The sequence below is a fragment of the Aquarana catesbeiana genome, linkage group LG04 (genome assembly GCF_042186555.1).
Source record: "Aquarana catesbeiana isolate 2022-GZ linkage group LG04, ASM4218655v1, whole genome shotgun sequence".
Classification (NCBI taxonomy): domain Eukaryota; kingdom Metazoa; phylum Chordata; class Amphibia; order Anura; family Ranidae; genus Aquarana; species Aquarana catesbeiana.
Window position 1 is genome coordinate 631,534,730 of NC_133327.1, and position 19,187 is coordinate 631,553,916.

Here is a 19,187-nt window from a genome sequence, read left to right on the forward strand (position 1 = left end):
TAAACTTATGAGCACAACTGTATACACATCTCTCCCCCGACCCCTCCTCCCCATCTTTATAAATAAGCATGGAAAGGTGAAACATGTTAGGGGCGTTCCTTAAGTGGAGGTGTGCAAGATGTGCTGTCTTGTCTAATTTTGCTAGAGGAAGTGTGATACTAGTGTGCGGCCCATTGGTGACAATTTCACATTATTTGACAAACACTTGGCACATGTACAGTGATCTTGGCTGCATTTGCATTTCTGTAAGTGTGTTTATAGTCCCCGAGCAATGGCATGACCAAGAAGTGCAACAGGGACTAATGGTAGCGAGCTAGTCCATGGTTACTTCGGATAGAAAAAAAACAAAAAACACAAAACCCCAAATTGTTGTATTTGCAGCAGATTAGGTGCCAATGAGATCCCTTATTTGCAGACTCAGGTCACTCAAAAATAGAGTGGGGAAAGAACATTGTGCAGTCAACAGTCATGTGTCCTCATCTACCCTCAAAAATTGCTTGTTTCACAAAATGCACATCTGTAGCACGGCGTGGAAAATGAAATACAGTTGGCAAATAAAAAAATGTATTTATTCATTTGCATTTGACGAGAGTGATTTCAGCCCAGTTACGATGCTGCCTCTTCTACAGTCATGTTAATGTACCAAAAGGTTTCCTTATTTCCTACAGCCACCAATAAGACACATAACTATCCGGGGAGAAGTTCACTTGGAGCTGGAAAGGCTTTACCTGATTGGTGTTTGTGGGCCAATAATGACAGCTCTTAGGGCCCATTCAGATGTATTTGATCTGTTGTGCTGTGCTAACATGATTTTACTTTATAGCAGGGGTGTTCAAACTTTTTTCAAAAAGGGCCAGATTTGATGAAGTGAACATGCGTGAAGGCCGACCATTTTGCCTGACATTCTTTGAACCATTAAAATTCGGTCTAAGTGTGTTCATCCGAGCACTAATACACTGCCCAACAAGAATTCTCTTGCCTTTGTAGCTGTGTGTGGTGAAGAGATGAGCTCGGGCATGTTATTTGTATATATAAAGAGATGAGCTCGGGCATGTTATTTGTATATATATATATATATATATCTTTTGTGGCCCCCAACGAATCCCAGAGCACCGCTCAGGACTAAAGATGAGCTTTGACGTGTTATTTGGATATATATATATATTTTTTGTTGCCCCAATGAATCTCCGAGCGCCGCTCAGGACTAAAGATGAGCTCGGGAGTGGTATTTGGATATACCAAATTTATCGGCGTATAACACGCACGGGTGTATACCACGCACCTTCACTTTAAGAGGGAAGTTTCAGGAAAAGACTTATTTTTAAATAAAGAACTGTGAAGCAAAATATGGGTCAGTGCCCATCTGCAGCCTCACCATTGCAATCAATGCAGCCTCACCATTGCAATCAATGCAGCCTTACCATTGCCATGAATGCAGCCTTGGGGCGGACATCCCATCACGCATCGACGCCACGCTCCCAGTGTCTGACGTGTGACGTTGCTTTCGACGCCATCACGCCGACACTGTGCGTCGTATATCTAAGCGCCTATAGGAGGAGCCAACCGCAGGGCGGTCAGTTTTTTCCGCTCTGGCGGCCGGTCTCTTCCATGTTTAGTCGCCCACGTGGCGTTGGCGGTTACCTATTGGTGGCATTAGAGCATTTATACTCCCTCTAGCTGGATACACACTCCCCGCAAACACTTTTCTACCGGTGGCCAATTAGGTGGCATCTGGGTTCTTGGGAATCACAGGTAACATTATGGATCTTCTCTTGCCTCTACCATTGCTGCTACTATCCCCTTCTTGTTGGTACATGCATATACACCAGGATTTCATTCTTTTTTACTACACTTCCTTTGATTGGTCACTACGTCATTACTTACCTGTACAAATTTCACTCTTCCCCCCCTTTTCTTCTCAAATTTTCTAACATCACTACTGCTTTATTTTCTATTTCATTTTTGTACCCACACATAAGTACTTACAATTACAACCATTCTACTTTATCTACGTACTATTTGATAGTCACCTTCAATATTTTTATATTTATTTTTATAGGTCATGATTATGTGGTTATTATGCTTTAAGCTCTTCACAAACACTAGTCCCCCTTCGGGGTTTCTACCAGTTGCCCCTCTGGGTGCCGCTTCCTTTCCCGGGATTGTTGACCTATATCCCTGGCGGGTATACACCCTCGGTGCCCTCCACCAATCCACATAGGTTCATTGTAAGTATTATATTATGGCCTTTAGTTACCATTACTACTTTAAGATCTAATGATAATTTTTCATGCATGTCCTGGGGTCAGTCCCTAAAATCTCCTTATACATTTTTATAGCTAGCTATATCGCATCTGCTCCTGAAGATTGGAAAGATCCATGAAACGCGTCGAGCTTTTAGATGCTATTCACACCAATAACCTATGTATACTTCTACTAAATTATGCCGTTTGGATCCCACCCACGGTTACTATGTTACAGTGAAGACACACAACTATAAGTTTGAGTTTTTTACTTCACCATTGCGATTCACATCGTGCTGCTATTTTGCTAGGTCACTATGTTATTATGATCAGATTTATGGAACTTTTACTCATATGCTTTATTATACTATTCTGTATATATGTGATTATACGCAGGCTATTTGGTCATTGATGTGGTCCAATCACCAGACACTATTGTTACTATGATGCAGTCACATGCAATAAAGTGTCTGATGATTTTTTATTATGGTACCATTATGACTATAACATGCTGCTATGCTATCATGCTGTTTTATGATGTTTTTTCTATGTATATCACTATGAAATAAAGTTTCCATGATTTATTTTAATCTACTGTTTACAACCTGTTTTTATGCAATACGATGTGGTCGCATGCATGGTGTATCCATTTTCTCACCATTACTATTTTGTTGTGTTACCTTCCCGGCTGCATGCCTCATCTAAAGTCCCAAAAACCGCCCCTCTTCATTTTTGTTGTATACAAATTAGGGATGGAGGTACATCTTTTCAAATGTCCGCATCTAAAGTCCCACATAGTTAGGTTTCTCTTTTTCACATGAATGCAGCCTTACCATTGCAATCAATGCAGCCTCACCATTGCAATTAATGCAGCCTCACGATTGCAATCAATACAGCCTTACCACTGCAATCAATGCAGCCTTACCATTGCAATCAATGCAGTTTTACCATTGCCATAAATGCAGCCTTACCATTGCCATCAGTGCAGCCTGATTGATGCCCATCTGCAGCCTCGGAGGGGACAGGGAGGGGGGGCAGGACGAGCGCCAACAGATTACATACATGAGAATCTCCTGTTTACTCGGCAGCCTCATTAATACAAAGTCCCGCCTCCTATGATAGACAGAACAGTCCTCCAATGGCAGTCCGGGAGACAAGACTTCCTAATACAGACAGAGCAGAGTAAACAGGAGATTCTCCTGTATATAATCTGACGGCACTCGTCCCGCGCCCTCCGAGGCAGTGCCCATAAATATGGTATATATCTTTTGTAGCCCTGGGGGCCACAACTGATATATATATCCAACTCAGCAGGGGGGCCGTATTAAACAGAACACGGGCCGCGATTGGCCTTCGGGCCGGACTTTGAACATGCCTGCTTTATAGCAACCTATTTATTACAAAAGGACCCCCAGCATTTAAAGGAACAAATAACTTATACTGCATGCATTTTTCTCCTACTCATTGTAGCACACCTCAACGCACTGCATGTATGTTGCGGTACATTGCCATGTGTTGACAGATACTGTACTGTGTGCCACAATGACTGGCACCATAACCTACTGCAGTAATACCACATCACAATAATCTATATGGGCCCTTAGCTACACATGTGAATTTTTATCTGCTCTACCACCTGAGAGCCTCACTAGTGAGATGATACTAAAGAGCCCGTTTAATAAGAAGCTTTTTTGCGTTGTTACTGGAACATTAACCAGCAAGTCATGTTTGGCTTGGCTTGATGTTACATATTTTGATTGTTGTATTTCACACGTAGCTTAGTAAATATTCACTGGCTGGCCTGAGAATGTGGTCATTTTTTTCTACCTAAAGGGACAGAAAAATATATAATCTGCCATTACTGATCTATTCTGGCTATCATATTAATCCATGGCTGCTACATATTCTAAGATACCGACCAGGAGTTCTAACTTGGTGGCATGCTTGTTTCAGGAAAGCAAAATTCTGTATATCAAAGCCATCTTTAGATGAGAGCCTAATTCATTCTAGGTTGTGGAGGCCAATACAGACTGTAGTCAGCAGTGTGCCTCTGTTTAATACTGTAATTGTAGCATACAATTATAGTATTAAAAATATTTTGTTATAAATACACTGTGTATGCCCTTGTGCCAGTACAGTAAATATGGTATATGTCCTTGAAACATTTAAAATTATTTGCATTTGCCAATTACACATACAGTTATAGTCAATTTAACCAACACATAATTCTGCTAAAGTTGGTCTGGGCCTCTAGGAATCATGGAACTGTGGGCATAGAATGTTAAAAATGAATCTGGGCTTCAGGTCCACGAGGAGCATATACTTAACTTCCTTTCAGTCCTCTGCTGCTTGATTTAGGTGATGGGAGTAAAAGCAGAGCCCTGTGTAGAGTTCACGTTGTCAGAGTTGCAGCTTCTACAGGGCTATGGATTCGCCATGCACTAATTCCTAGCACTGTCACATGCTCCTCCATACATGAAAGCACCAGTAATCCGGCTCTTGGAGCTGAAGAGAAGCATATACTTCTAGAGATGGGAAGATTAAAGTAAAGTTGATGTTAAAGTGGTAGTAAACTGCTTTTGTCTTTTTTTTTTAAATCTGCAAGGCAAAGGTATAATTTGAATCGCATACTAGCACATTATGTGAAACTCACCTTAAAACGAAGCTCTCCAGCGGTGCACTGTCACCACTTCCATCTCTACCCCATCTTCCTTCCACGTTGGCGGGCCCCAGTCCTTCGGACGAGAGCCACAATGACGTCACTCCCGCATGGGAGCTTCTTTTAACGGCACAGGGCTCTGAAGGAATGGCAGTATTGCGGTGCACCTTTAGGAGATATTTACTGTAAGTATAGGTAAGCCTTACTATATGCTTACCCAGGGCTTTTTTTCAGCGGGAACTCGGGGGTACGCAGTTCTGGCACCTCTTGGACTGACTGTATGTAATGGCAAGGGGTGCTGGGGTATGCTGCAGAGTATTAATGCTCACTGCTGGGGATCTATTTTTGCAAGGGAGGTCTATTGTTGCTGGGGAGGTCTATTGTTGCTGGTGGGGGATCTATTGTTGCGGGGGGGGGGTCTTATGTTGCTGGGGGGTCAGTTGTTGCTGAAAGAGATCTACTGTTGGGGGAGGGGTCTACAGTTGATAGCAGCCAAACAGACTATTAATGCTGGCTGTGCGGAGATCTGTTGATGCTGCCGGGAATCTATTGTTGCTGGCAGGGAAATTTTGTTGTGGTTGGTCCATTGTTGTTAGGGGGATCTATTGTTGCTGGCTGCAGGGGATCTATTTTACTGCTTTTCTTGATATCATTACCAAATTCCATACAAATTACTTAGCACCTCAAAATGATACTTGGCTCTATATTGTCTAAAAGGGACGGTACTGGGAGGTGGGTAGGGGAGAAAAGGAATGACTCAGAAAGGGGGAGTTCCTGCACCTATTGTCTGAGAAAAAAAGCCCTGTGCTTACCTATAGGTAAAAATCATCCATGGGAGTTTACCCCCACTTTAAGTATTAGGGATGGGCAATCTGCCTGGGTTGATTCACCATGGGTTTGTGAAATCCCGTTTTAAAGTCATCAAAACTGAACTTAGCACCAAATTCGAATAAAGTCTATAATGGAAAAATCCTGTTAGTAAATTCAAATAGGTAAACTCTATAAAAAAATAAATTAAAAAAAATAAATAAAAAGGGAAAATGGCCACTGCCATGGGAGATATGTACCATTGCACAGTGGGGAGAGGATCTTTTCATTGGGCAACAATACAAATTACACAAAATCTTTAAAAAAAAAAAAAAAAACATGTTGGAGGTATTTTGGGATGCCCTGGAGTGGTATTAAAGTGCATTTTTTTTTTAAACCGCTGACCAATAGGGTGTTTTTTTATAACAGAAAAGTCCCTATTGGTCTCTTCTTAGATAGTTAGTCTGGTTGAAAAAAGACAAGTCCATCCAGTTCAACAAATAGAAGGGGAAAAAAATATATACAATCCTATACCCACAGTTGACTCAGGAAGGCAACCCCCCCCCAATAAAGCATGATCCAATTTGCTCCAGCAGCGGAAAAAAATGATCTCCCGATCCCCAAGTGGAAACCAGACACTCCCCGGATCAACTATATCTATAAATATTAGCATCCAGTTATATGTGTATCTAGGAAAGAATCCAGGCCTTTTTTTTTACATTCAATATTTTAATCCAGGCTTTTTAAAGTCATACATGTCTCTCCCAGCCTGTTAGCAGCAATGTAATTTGAGCCACACATGCGCAGTTCAGACAACATTTACGACACCTGCTTTGCGCCATAGTAAAATGACTCCTGTGTACATGTGTGGGAGTGACACCATCATGGCCTGGTCATTCAAGCAGCCAGCGAGCGCAAACAGAGAAGGAAGACTAGACAAAGATGGAAGCACCGGGTCCAACTGGAGCAGTGACAGGGCAGCACTGGAGGGCTCCATGTGACAGGGAAGTCTGTCATAATGTACTAATATTATGGCATAAACCCCCTGGGGCTCAGAAAAGAAATAAAATGTGGTGGAGTTTAATACCACTTTAAAGCTGTATGTGGTGTTACAGAAATGTACAATTTTCATAGTCAAAGCAAGTGTACACTGACAGAACATGTATGGATATGGAATTTTCTTTTACAATTTGCTTGATTTACATACAGCAGCAGAATCCCACACTGATTCACTTCAGTTTGAAAAAAAAGTTTTAGCAGACACATGCTTTTTCATCAAATAGTAATAGAGCTACTTAAAGCTTCGTACACACGATCAGATTTTGGGGGACCGTTCTTTCTTTTTTTGTGGCATGCTAGTCTCATGTCGAAAGTGAAGAGGTTACTCACAATATGAAAATTCTCGTACGACAGAATACAACGTCAGAAGTGACATAATGTGTTGAATAGTTTTGTATGTATTATTTCGTTTCTGAGCATGCGTAGTCTTGCTCTTATGATTTTATTCATACGAAAACCGTATTGAATAAACTAAAATCGGACGTTGAGTTCAAGTACGACAAAACTTTTATAGTCTGCACATCCAGCTTTTGTCTGCTGAAAAAACGTAATCGGCTGTCGAAAGCACCGTACTAACGGTCCGAAAATCGTCAGTTCGTCGGACGAAATTTAACTTCTGATTTTCGTATCGTGTGTACGGGCCTTTAGTTTTCTAGGCTGTCCAAGTCTCTAGGTGGAACGCACGCTGATACCTGGACGGTTTTACTAGCACCGCCATTGCAGATGCCTGCACAGGATGGACGTTTAATGTTTTTTTTCGCATGTTAAACCTGCTGAAGGTTTTTGATAAACTACCAACTTTTTTACACTATAAGGAGTTTGTCTTTTTCTTCTACCCTGCCTGCTAAGAGACCCAAATCCTGGAACCACGGACCGCTGTGAGGAGGGGACGTGTGGAGGCGGCTGGTGGAGAACATCCCTTGGTCATGGAGACCGTTTAAGGCTTATTTGACCTTTCTTGTTATATGACAAAGAGGGTCAACAATACCTGGTGAGTGGGGATCTTCACTTCACCTGCACGTGGTGTTTTCTGGGAGCCCACAGAGCAACGTGTCAGTCAATGTGGGATGTACACGGCAAAAGTTGTGTGAGCTTGAGAACATTGCTTATTAGATATCACATGAGAAAACGGGAAAACAGCTTCTAGATTATTTATTTTTTTATTATTTGGACTTTATGATTGTTTATTAATTGAGTGTACAATTATGCACTTTTTAGGTATTTGAACATGTTTTGTTGTTGCCATTCTTAGACCCCATACACACTATTAGATTTTCTGCAGATTTTCGTCTTTACATTTACCAAAACCATATAATATGAGGTGAAACCTTAAGCGTTTCAATTTGTATGCAATCAGGCAGGCCCTTGCACTACATGGTTTTGGTAAATCTGAAGACAAAAATCTGCAGAAAATCTAATAGTGTGTATGGGGCATTAGAAGCACTGTTTCTTCACAGAAAAGGAATTTTTCGTCTTGTGGATTATTAATCACTCTTAAAACTGTTAAGTCACTGGCCAATTCCTATCAAACTCTCATTAAGAATTAAGAGATCACAGATAATCCAGCAGTAGGATATTATAAGGAGGGAAAATCATCAGAAATATACTAGAGACAGAGAGGAAAGTCGGTTGTTTTACTACTAAAGTTAAGAGAACACAGGTGCAAGGCTAGCCCCGAATCTACTAGAGACAAGAGCACAGGCTGGGTCTTTACCAAAAGAATTAAAATACTGCAGAGAGTACAGCAGTGTAAAATTGGCCATTAGCAAGACAGTTTTAATCAGGGATATTACACCTATGTATGCCTAACATATTTTATGGGGATAGGTAGGTGCAGTGACCGTGAGTGATATGATTTGAGGTGGTTTAAGTGCACACTGTTCTTGAACTTATTTTTTTTTTTGTTCTTCTTTCAAATGAGAAAAGAATGAAAATTTAAAAAAAGCAGGATTAGCCTCAAACTTAGGTTACCAGCAAACCCGATCCTCATCCTTTTTGCCACAGAAGGAAGTTTCCACTGTCTGCATATACACCAATGTAATCGATAATGAAAACTACGAGCAGGCTTCAGAAATGCAGTGGGTTTGGGTAGATCAGATTTTTGCACATTTTTCTCATAAAGAAACTGGTTGGTTTATAAAGGTTTTAAAAGTTCTAAACCAACATCGTTAGCGCCTGTTTAGTTTCTATTTTGTCATCACATTTTATCTATAAAAGCCCAGGTACTCAGCCGGGAATACAATGCCATTTATTGCTTAAGCACTAGACTTCCAGTTGACACTTGGAGAGAAGAGGTAATCCTCTCCTAAGGACCTTCCTTCCACCCTAATCTCTGAGAAGCCTCTCTCTTCACTTCACACTCCAACATCATGTGAGGTCATGTTACATCACCCGATAACCCAAGCACGGGAAGCCACCAAATCTATAATCACAGTGAAGAGCAGACACTGGACAGGGTTCATCAGGAAAGATGCTTTGAAAATTACATTCCATACAAAGAGCCAGCAGGGCCACAATACCAGATGACTTAAAGGAGAAGTCTAGACAAAGCTTGTTTGGCGGGGCTTCTCCTTTGGATCACAGGAGTGCAGTTCGTTTTGCACTCCTGTGACCAGTTTTCAGAAGAGAGCGGACTGAAGTCCGCTCTCTGCTGACATCACCAATGTCAGTCCAGGCACTGTGTCATCCAGACAATGGGAGTCTGGATCCAGGTGCCAGGACTGACACCCGTCTCAGCCTCTCAGCGAGCCACTGAGAGGCTGAGACGGCCACTCCACCCCCACCATAGCCCAGCGCTCCAATGAGCGAGGAGGGAGAAGAGCTGAGCTGTGACTGACAGTGTGCAGCTCTCTGAGCTCTGAAAAAAGAATGATCGGCGGTTTTCGATTGCTTGGTTTTCAGCGTTGAGGCGCCGGGGGACAGATGCAGCATCGGACCCATGCTGTATCCACCTAGGTAAGTATTAATGGGGGGGGGATACCCATACTTCTCTTTTAAGTAAAGATGTCACTGCTAGCTTTTATATTTAAGTAGAACAGGTATCTCCAAATCTATGGCCCATGGACCTGCTACAAAATTTTATCCAGCACGTACAGTGCTGGATACGTACACACCTTGAAATTTTCCACATTTTGTCATGTTACAACCAAAAACGTAAATGTATTTTATTGCGATTTTATGTCTTAGACCAATACAAAGTGGCACATAATTGTGAAGTGGAAGGAATGTCTCTACCAGCTTTGCACATCTAGAGAGTGAAATTTTTGTCTATTCTTTTTTGCAAAATAACTCAAGCTCTGTCAGATTGGATGGAGAGCGTCTGTGAACAGCAATTTTTAACTGTTGCCACAGATTCTCAATTGGATTTAGGTCTGGACTGGCCCATTCTAACACATGAATATGCTGTGATCTAAACTATTGCATTGTAGCTCTGGCTGTATGTTTAAGGCCATTGTCCTGCTGGAAGGTGAGCCTCCGCACCAGTCTCAAGTCTTTTGCAGACTCGAACAGGTTTTCTTCTAAGATTGCCCTGTATTTGGCTGCATCCATCTTCCCATCAACTCGGACCAGCTTCCCTGTCCCTGCTGAAGAAAAGCATCCGCACAACATGATGCTGCCACCACCATGTTTCATGATGGGGATGGTGTGTTCAGGGTGATGTGCAGTGTTAGTTTTCCACCACACATAGCATTTTGCTTTTAGGCCAAAAAGTTCAATTGTGGTCTCATCTGACCAGAGCAACCTCTTCCAAACTGCAAATGGGACTTCTTATGGCTTTCTTCTTGCCACTCTTCCATAAAGGACAATTTGTGGAGAGCACAACTAATAGTTGTCCTGTGGACAGATTCTCCTACCTGAAATGTGGATCTCTGCAGCTCCTCCAGAGTTACCATGGGCCGCTTGGCTGCTTCTCTGATTAATGCTCTCCTTGCCCGGCCTGTCAGTTTAGGTGGATGGCCATGTCTTGGTAGGTTTGCAGTTGTGCCATACTCTTTCCATTTTCAGATGATGGATTGAACAGTGCTCTTCAGATGATGGATTGAAGTTCTCTGTGAGATGTTCAAAGCTTGAGATATTTTTTTTTTTTTTTTAGAACCTAACCCTGCTTTAAGCTTCACCACAACTTTACCCACGACCTGTCTGGTGTGTTCCTGTGTTCCTTGGCCTTCATGATGCTGTTTGTTCACTAAGGTTCTCTAACAAACCTTTGAGGGATTCACAGAACATCTGTATTTATACTGAGATTAAATTATACACAGGCGGACTCGATTTACTAATTATGTGACTTCTGAAGGCAATTGTTTCCACTGGATTTTAGTTAGGGGTACCCAAGTAAAGTGGGCTGAATACAAATGCACGCCACACTTTTCATATATTTATTTGTGAAAAAATTTGAAAATCATTTTACTTCCACTTCACAATTATGTGCCACTTTGTGTTGGTCTATCACATAAAATACATTTACGTCTTTGGCTGTAACATGACAAAATGTGGAAAATTGCAAGAGGTACGTATACTTTTTCAATGCACTGTAGCTGATGCAAACAGATTCAAGATCCAGATCAGCTGGTCTTCGTTGAAAGAAACCCTGATGTAAGGGGAAGTCTGATATGGACTCTTATGTAAGGATAAATCTGATGGGGTCACTAACATAAGGGGAAAATCAGATGGAAGAGGCGAGTCAGATGAGGACTCTGATGTAAGGGAAAATCCTAAGGCAGACTCGGATGTAAGGGAGCTGATGGGGACCCTGATTAAAGGAGAACTTTGCTTTTGTTTTACTTAACCTTCCCAGCACCACAAGATTATACCCCCCCCCCATGACCAGGCCATTTTATTTATTTTGCACTACTTTAACATGGAAAACGTACCCAGTCATGCAATGCTGTACCCAAACAAAATTTATATCATTTTTTTTCACACAAATAGAGCTTTCTTTTGGAGGTATTTGATCACCACTGGGGTTTTTTTTTTTTTATATAAACGAAAAAAAAAAAAAAAAAGATATTTAAAAAAAATAAAAATTTTATATATATACACACATACAATATTTTTTACATTCCGCTATAAAACACATCCAATTAAAAAACAAAAACAAAATTTCTTCATAAATTTAGGCCAAAATGTATTCTGCTAAGTCTTTTTTTTTTTTTTTTAAACCAGATTTCCCACCACACTGAGTGGGAACAGACTACCTGCCACTGACACGAATACAGTGATCAGTGTTAATACTATATACTGTCACTGTACTGACACTGGCTGGGGTTAATGTCTCGGGTAATTAAGGGGTTAAATGTGTGCGTAATAATGTGTGCTGATTTTTACTTAAATCTCTTTGTTTCTTATCCCTGCAAACAGAGATCATTCCCTCTGTACAGAGCCGTGCATTGATTGGGCAGTGATCAGCAGGTCCTGCTGACAGACACCAGATGTAGTAGGTAAGCATTATGCATTCACAGTGGTAAAGTGCAGGGGAAAGGAAAGCGGGGACATGCCTGCAAGTGTGGCGGTAAGAGAGGGGTGGACATGCAGGCACTAGCGGCAGGGAGGGGTGAGGCAGTGTTAAAAGCAGGGGTTGGTGCTGGTGAGAACAGGGTGGGAGAAATTCATATTGGTAAGCTGTTAAAGCTGATCTCCAGCTCTAGTGAGGTTTTAATAGTTTGTTTTACCAAGCTGGTCCAAATGAGAGATTACCCTCACTATTAGATGTGGCAGCTATGTGTGCTGTATTAACTGTATGCACTCTCAGCTACATACAGTGCTGTCTTCCAGCAGGGATATGGGAACTTCCTATCCCGGAAAAAAAAAGGAGACAGGCTTAGCGCTGCTCAGTCATTCGCAGCAAGATTTGTGTTCTATGAATGAATACAAAGCTGCCTCTGAATGGGCGAGTCAAAGATTGTGACGGCATCCACCCACCTCACCTCTACAGCCAGAGGAAGTTTGGTATTCATGCCTAAAATACAAAGCTTGAAAACTGAAGGTATACAGGTTCAAAAAAACATCGCCCCAGACCTGTATTTCCACCTCTGCGCTATAATTCAAATGTCAGAACCCTATCGGAGCTGCCACTTTAAAAAAAAAAGTATATAAAGACTGAATTCACCAAGGGAAAATTAAAGATGAATAGTGGCGCTGATCCCCAGGTGGTGGGGAAATGTAGAACACTCCTATACAGCCAATGAACTGGGTATGGATGTGTACTAGATGATACACTCTAATGAATCAATTACTACTAAATGAGGAAAATAAATATTATTGCCCAAAATTAAATTATATATCTGAGCTAATGAACTGCAAACAGAATTAATTAATGTATATATACAAATCACCCTGTGAGAGTGGTACCAGATATATATATATATATATCCAAAAAAACTCTATGAATACTGAAAAGAAAAATGCAGCAACCAAAAAATGTGTACTGAATAGTCCAAATAAATTGTGAAACAAAAAATATAGAAAGTCCAAAAGAAAAGTCCAACAGAAGTGAAGGTGACTCCAAAAACTGCTCAGCTGCGTCTCAAACCATCCACCACACCTCTGTGACGTGATTCCACTTCCTTCTGAAATTCAAACTCACCATCTATTAAGGCTTCTCACTCTCGTGTTTGGCCTGACAGAGCCTCTAACCCACTATCATGGGGGTCAGCATGCGAGCATACACATCCACTGCTCCATAGATCAAACGATTTTCGGATTTCACAGCGGTTCCCCGCAATCGCGTGACCGGCCGGCTCTCTCTGGCTGACATCAGTGGCAGTGGTGTATTTAGGTTTTGTGCTGCCCTAGGCCTAGGTGAGTTTGAATTTCAGAAGGAAGTGGAATCACGTCACAGAGGTGTGGTGGATGGTTTGAGACGCAGCTGAGCAGTTTTTGGAGTCACCTTCACTTCTGTTGGACTTTTCTTTTGGACTTTCTATATTTTTTGTTTCACAATTTATTTGGACTATTCAGTACACATTTTTTGGTTGCTGCATTTTTCTTTTCAGTATTCATAGAGTCTTTTTGGATATATATATATATATATATATATATATATATCTGGTACCACTCTCAGAGGGTGATTTGTATATATACATTAATTAATTCTGTTTGCAGTTCATTAGCTCAGATATATAATTTAATTTTGGGCAATAATATTTATTTTCCTCATTTAGTAGTAATTGATTAATTAGAGTGTATCATTAGTACACATCCATACCCAGTTCACTGGCTGTATAGGAGTGTTCTACATTTCCCCACCACCTGGGGATCAGCACCACTATTCATCTTTAATTTTCCCTTGGTGAATTCAGTCTTAAAATACAAAGCTTGTTTAGAGGCGGCTTTTCTGGGCCCCTTGATGGATTCTACAGTACGTAACCTAATTTATCGTGGACTGCGGGCATACCGGTTTCTGCCAGGACCTACACACACTACATGGCGGGTTTGGAAGGCAGCCACGCGTCGGTTTTCTGCTCCCGGCCAGTTTTCTCCTGCTCAACCTTTATGGGGCAACCCGGGACTCCCTCACTTCCGTATCGTTCATGACCCGTAGCTTTGGGCCAGACACAGGGTGAAGACTATTGGAGATATTGTGCCAGCAGGTACCCTCCTAGGTTTCCCATCACTCTCCCAGAGGTTCGGACTGCCTGGCTGGATGCAGTTTCGGTACTTCCAGCTGAGGCATGCCACTAATGCTCAGTTCTCAAGATCTCCTGTCCTATTGAAGAACTTTTGGCATCCGGAGACCTACGCAAACCACTTTCGACCCTCTATGTTGCTCTTTTATGTACAGATCTCCCTTGGATGGAGAAAATGTGGGAATACTGGAAGGGGAATATCCCGTCTTTGGATAAAGAGGACTGGGAGGATTGTCCAGAACAGGGTCCAAGGCTTATAATATCGTCCCAAGATAAGCTGATACAGGTCAAATTTCTGCACCGGGTGTATTATACTCCAGTGAGGCTACATAGGATCTTCCCAAAGTGTGACCCTGTGTGTCCCCGCTGCAAAACACAGCGGGGCTCTTAGCTACATATGTTTTGGGAGTGCCCAGTGATTTTGTCATATTGGGAGGCGGTGTTTGCAGAAACAAACCTTAGATTACAATTAACTCTGAAACCCACCCCGTCCTTTTCCCTCCTGGGAATCCCAGCTGATGACCAACATCTTCATCATCTGAAGCTACTGATATCGTATCTCCTGTACTATGCTAAGAAATTCTAATCAAATGGCTACATCCCCACAAACCTGAAGTAGCTGCCTGGAAAATGACAGGCAACGCAGCACTCCCACTGTATAAAATGACCTATTCGAACAGGGGTTGTCCCTGGAAGTTTGAGAAGGTCTGGGCACCATGGACATTGACCTGATGTGCATGCTGTAGTGTGTGGATTTTAATATGGGAAGTTATAAGATTGTACAACAGCACTGATACTCCAACAAATTATAATAATACAGAACATGTTTTGCAAGCAAATGATATATAGTGATGGGCAGCGACCACATCAGGATTATCTACAACCTAACTTGGTATAGCTCAGTATACTTCTTAAGGCACTTGATAATGTCCTCACTTTGTTTTCGAGTCTTGCATAACCTGTACTAATGTCATATTTTTCAATAAAGCACCACTGTTTGTTAAAAAAATACAAAGCTTGCTGTGAATGGCAGAGAAGCACTCAGCCCATCTTGATTTTTTTTTTTTCTGGGAATGAGATGAGATTCCCATGTGGCTGCTGGAACACAGCACTGTATGTAGCTGGTGCTACAGACTGTTAATACAACACGCAAAGCAGGCGCATCAAGTAGTAAAGGTAAGAGCTTGTTAGGACCAGCTTGGGTCAAATTAACTATTTAAACTTCTCTAAAACCTGTAGATCAGCTTTAACAGATGGAACTTTGTCCTAAAAAAAAAACCTACATCAGCTTTGGAATAGAATAGTCTACTTTAGAGTATGCAAATAGGAACGGCAACACAGCAAATGACACACTGGTATCCAACTACCTATATAAACAGGTGTCATCCAGGCATGCAAATAGGGGACAGATGGCAGAGTTTACAGTTGGCATCACAGACTGATCCCATACAGAACCAAAATGCTACTCTGTGTCCTTATCAAGGGTTTGAGGACAGATCGTGTCTCTAAAATTAATCCAGGTTAGAAAAACCCCTGAGTTAGAATCTATGTATACTACACTGCTATTCCTTCCACACTATACACGCTCCCTATAAGGAGGTCACTTCATCTTACATTAAGAAGTTCAGAGAAGCCGGTCTCTCTTTCTCTACTTCAAAACTACTCCATTCTGTCAATGAATCAGTCATCCCAGGCAGATAATTAAAAAAAAAAAAAAAGTGCACCATGCCAACTCCTAGCTTGCCAAACACAAAGCAACTCCGGCAGGGCACATATGGGTCCATTTATATAAAGTTAGCACAGCTATTCATCCAGTAAAACATCATATACATTGGTTGTATGAGACTTCATCAGCATTTGTTCCTTATTTCTGTCAATGGGGGGGGACAATGGATGTTCTTTGGGTATTTTGTCTTGGGACTGAAAGTTCTTAGGGCGTTTTCCTTCATCGATTGAACATTGGTACAGTGATTTCCCTTTGGGCTCAAATGTTCTTAGAATATGTTGCATCCAGTACTTAAAGAAATCCATACCAGTAGTATGGTTAACACATTCTAATTTGATTTGACCACATAGGAACAAACAGGATTTGACAAATAAATGTCTCTTTTACCCTTCAACTGTTACATAGTAGGTGAGGTTGAAAAAAGACACAAGTCCCACCTATGTGTGTGAAAAATAGAGAGCCTAAATATCAGAAAATAACATTTCCAACATATTAAAAACAACATTTTTTATAAAGAGAGGGGTGCACCAGCCTAGTGTAAACCATTTATTAATCATTCAAAGACCAGGCCTAGTCTGGCGTTTTTTGTTTACAAGTAAAAATCAGCAGTTTCTTTCTAGAAAATTACCCCAAACACATATATATATATATATATATTTTTATCAGAGGCCACAGAGAATAAAATGGTGGTTGTTGCAATTGTTTATGTCACACGATATTTGCCTAGCGGTTTTTCAAATGCAATTTTTTGAGGAAAAAAAACCCATACACCTTAATGAATTTGAATGCAAAAAAAAAAAAAAAAAACAATGCCCGAACCAGAAGTCACTTCCAGCCTCCTAGATCATAGAGATGGCTGGGGACGTTCTGTTCCTCGGCCAGCTCTATAACAACCTGGTGGCACCACCTGATTGGATAACGGGCTCCTCGCTCACACAGGAAAGCCTGAAGAGGCACCACTGGGAGGACTTCCCCTCCCACCACCTGTAAAAGCTAATCAGCTGCTGGGACTGTTTTTAGATAAAAGTATCATAAGCTGAAAGAAAAAAAAAAAAAAGAAAAATATTGGTGTTATGGCATACAGCTGCAGCCATAAGCCCGGTAAAACCACTTGAAAACAATCTCGTACATGTACATGATTCTGCAGCAAGTGGTTAATAAAAAAGTAGACAATTGTTATTCTTACAAAACACAAATGTTAAGTACGCTCATCAACAAATCCCAAACCCAGAGACGTGAGGTCCAATGTACATACTTTCTTACAGGGAAGAAGCCAATTGGGTCTAGTATGGCTGACATGTTTCAAGGGGAGTCTCCTCTTTCCCGTGTGTGTAAAACAGAGTCTAGATTACTTTTTTGTTTAGGTTTAATAGCGCTTTAAAATAACAAAACCAGCTTTTGCTTCAATATTTATTTTAAAATCGAAGATTTCCCCTGCAGTACTATTTTTTTTTCCCTTTATCTGAATTTTCTATCCAGAACCATTCAATCCTTTACCTCCGAGCCCAGGTTATTCTGGACTCGTCCCCAGCCTGTGAATGGACAGTGAAAGGAGAAGCAGCACAGTGATGAGCTCATCTGTCATTCTTTTTCCTTCTATCAGCACATGAACTGACTTGGCTTCTTGTGCTGCTTCTTCTCGCACTCCAGCTGTACATGGACTGCAAGATGCTGACAATAGGTCACTTACACTACTCGTATTTCAAAAATACATTTAAAGTGGTTGTAACACTCCCCCCCCCCCCCCCCCCCCAAAAAAAATATCCTGTTCCTTTAAAGCAGGATATACAGCATAGTGCTTGTGTTGTGCAATTTGTCCCTTTCTATGCTGTAAAATACCTGGTTGATCCTGCCTGTTCCTGTGTCCCCCTTAGTGTGCTGACCACAGTAATTATGTCTGCTGATTTATGATACCGTGGTCTGGTCACATGCCTCCGTCATCCTGCAGTCTTTCCTCTCTCTCTCCCTGCGAGCTGGGAGTCTGTGTGTGAGCCATCTCCTCCCCAACCTCCTGCTGCTATTCCGTTGTGACTATTAAAAAAATAAATCAGTATTCACAATTCCTGTAATCCCGTGTTACGGGAAGATATAATGTGCAGTGTCTGTTTTTAAAAAATGATGCAGTGAAATACCTTATTTCAGAGCACCGCTGTGACCGCCTGGCTGCCGCCAGAGGGGAATCTCAGCCCCTCCCACTATAGTCCTCGGATCGGGCAGGGAGAGTGCAGGGTGGTCACGTTACCACACAGTGGCGCTCTGAAATAAGGTATTTCACGAAATAATTTTTAAAACACACATACACTGCACAGTATATCTTCCTGTAAGAGAGAGGACTCCAGGATTTGAGATCAGTGACTTTACAAACACTTGATGTATAAATGACAACAGTGCTGCATTCAATTGTCTCTTATATCTGCTTAGAGTACAGCTTTATGAATGTTAAACCATCAGGAAAATAGGTCAAACCATTTCAATATGAAAACTTCAAAGCAATACAGAAAAACAAGGCGGGTTTCAGCAGCATTTAATAACAAACGTTAGCAATAGCTGCCTTTATACTCGCCCCTCTCCAACACACACATGGACATATTCCTCTGCCATCCACAGTAGCCGTGGCTTTTATTCGAGCTGACAACTGTACATGTACAGACTGACCTCCCCCCTACAGCCTCCCCGAAAAGGTATATTTTTTGGAAGGGGCTGCACTGCACCCTTTGATAAAGAATCCTTAAGCTGTTTTCTGCTCCTGCTAACCTTGGAGAGACATAAGTGAAAGCCAAGTAGTTATTTTTCAAGCAGAACTCTTTTCAAAAGCGGCGCTGGAATCCGTTTCAAGCTCAGCCAGGGCCTCTCGTCTCTGCCAGCAAGAGGAGAGATTCTAAACACCACACAAGGTGACGGGCCGGAAGAGATGGCCGCGCTCCTGTCAGGCGCAGGGGGCCGAGCAACGGAACGCGGGCAAAGCCTTCTGAGCCAGGATATCCATCAGGGTGACGGACGCAAAGTTAGTGACCTCTGGCGCTTCCCCTCGCCGAACTGGGCAGGTGCCACTGTTTTGACTGCACAAG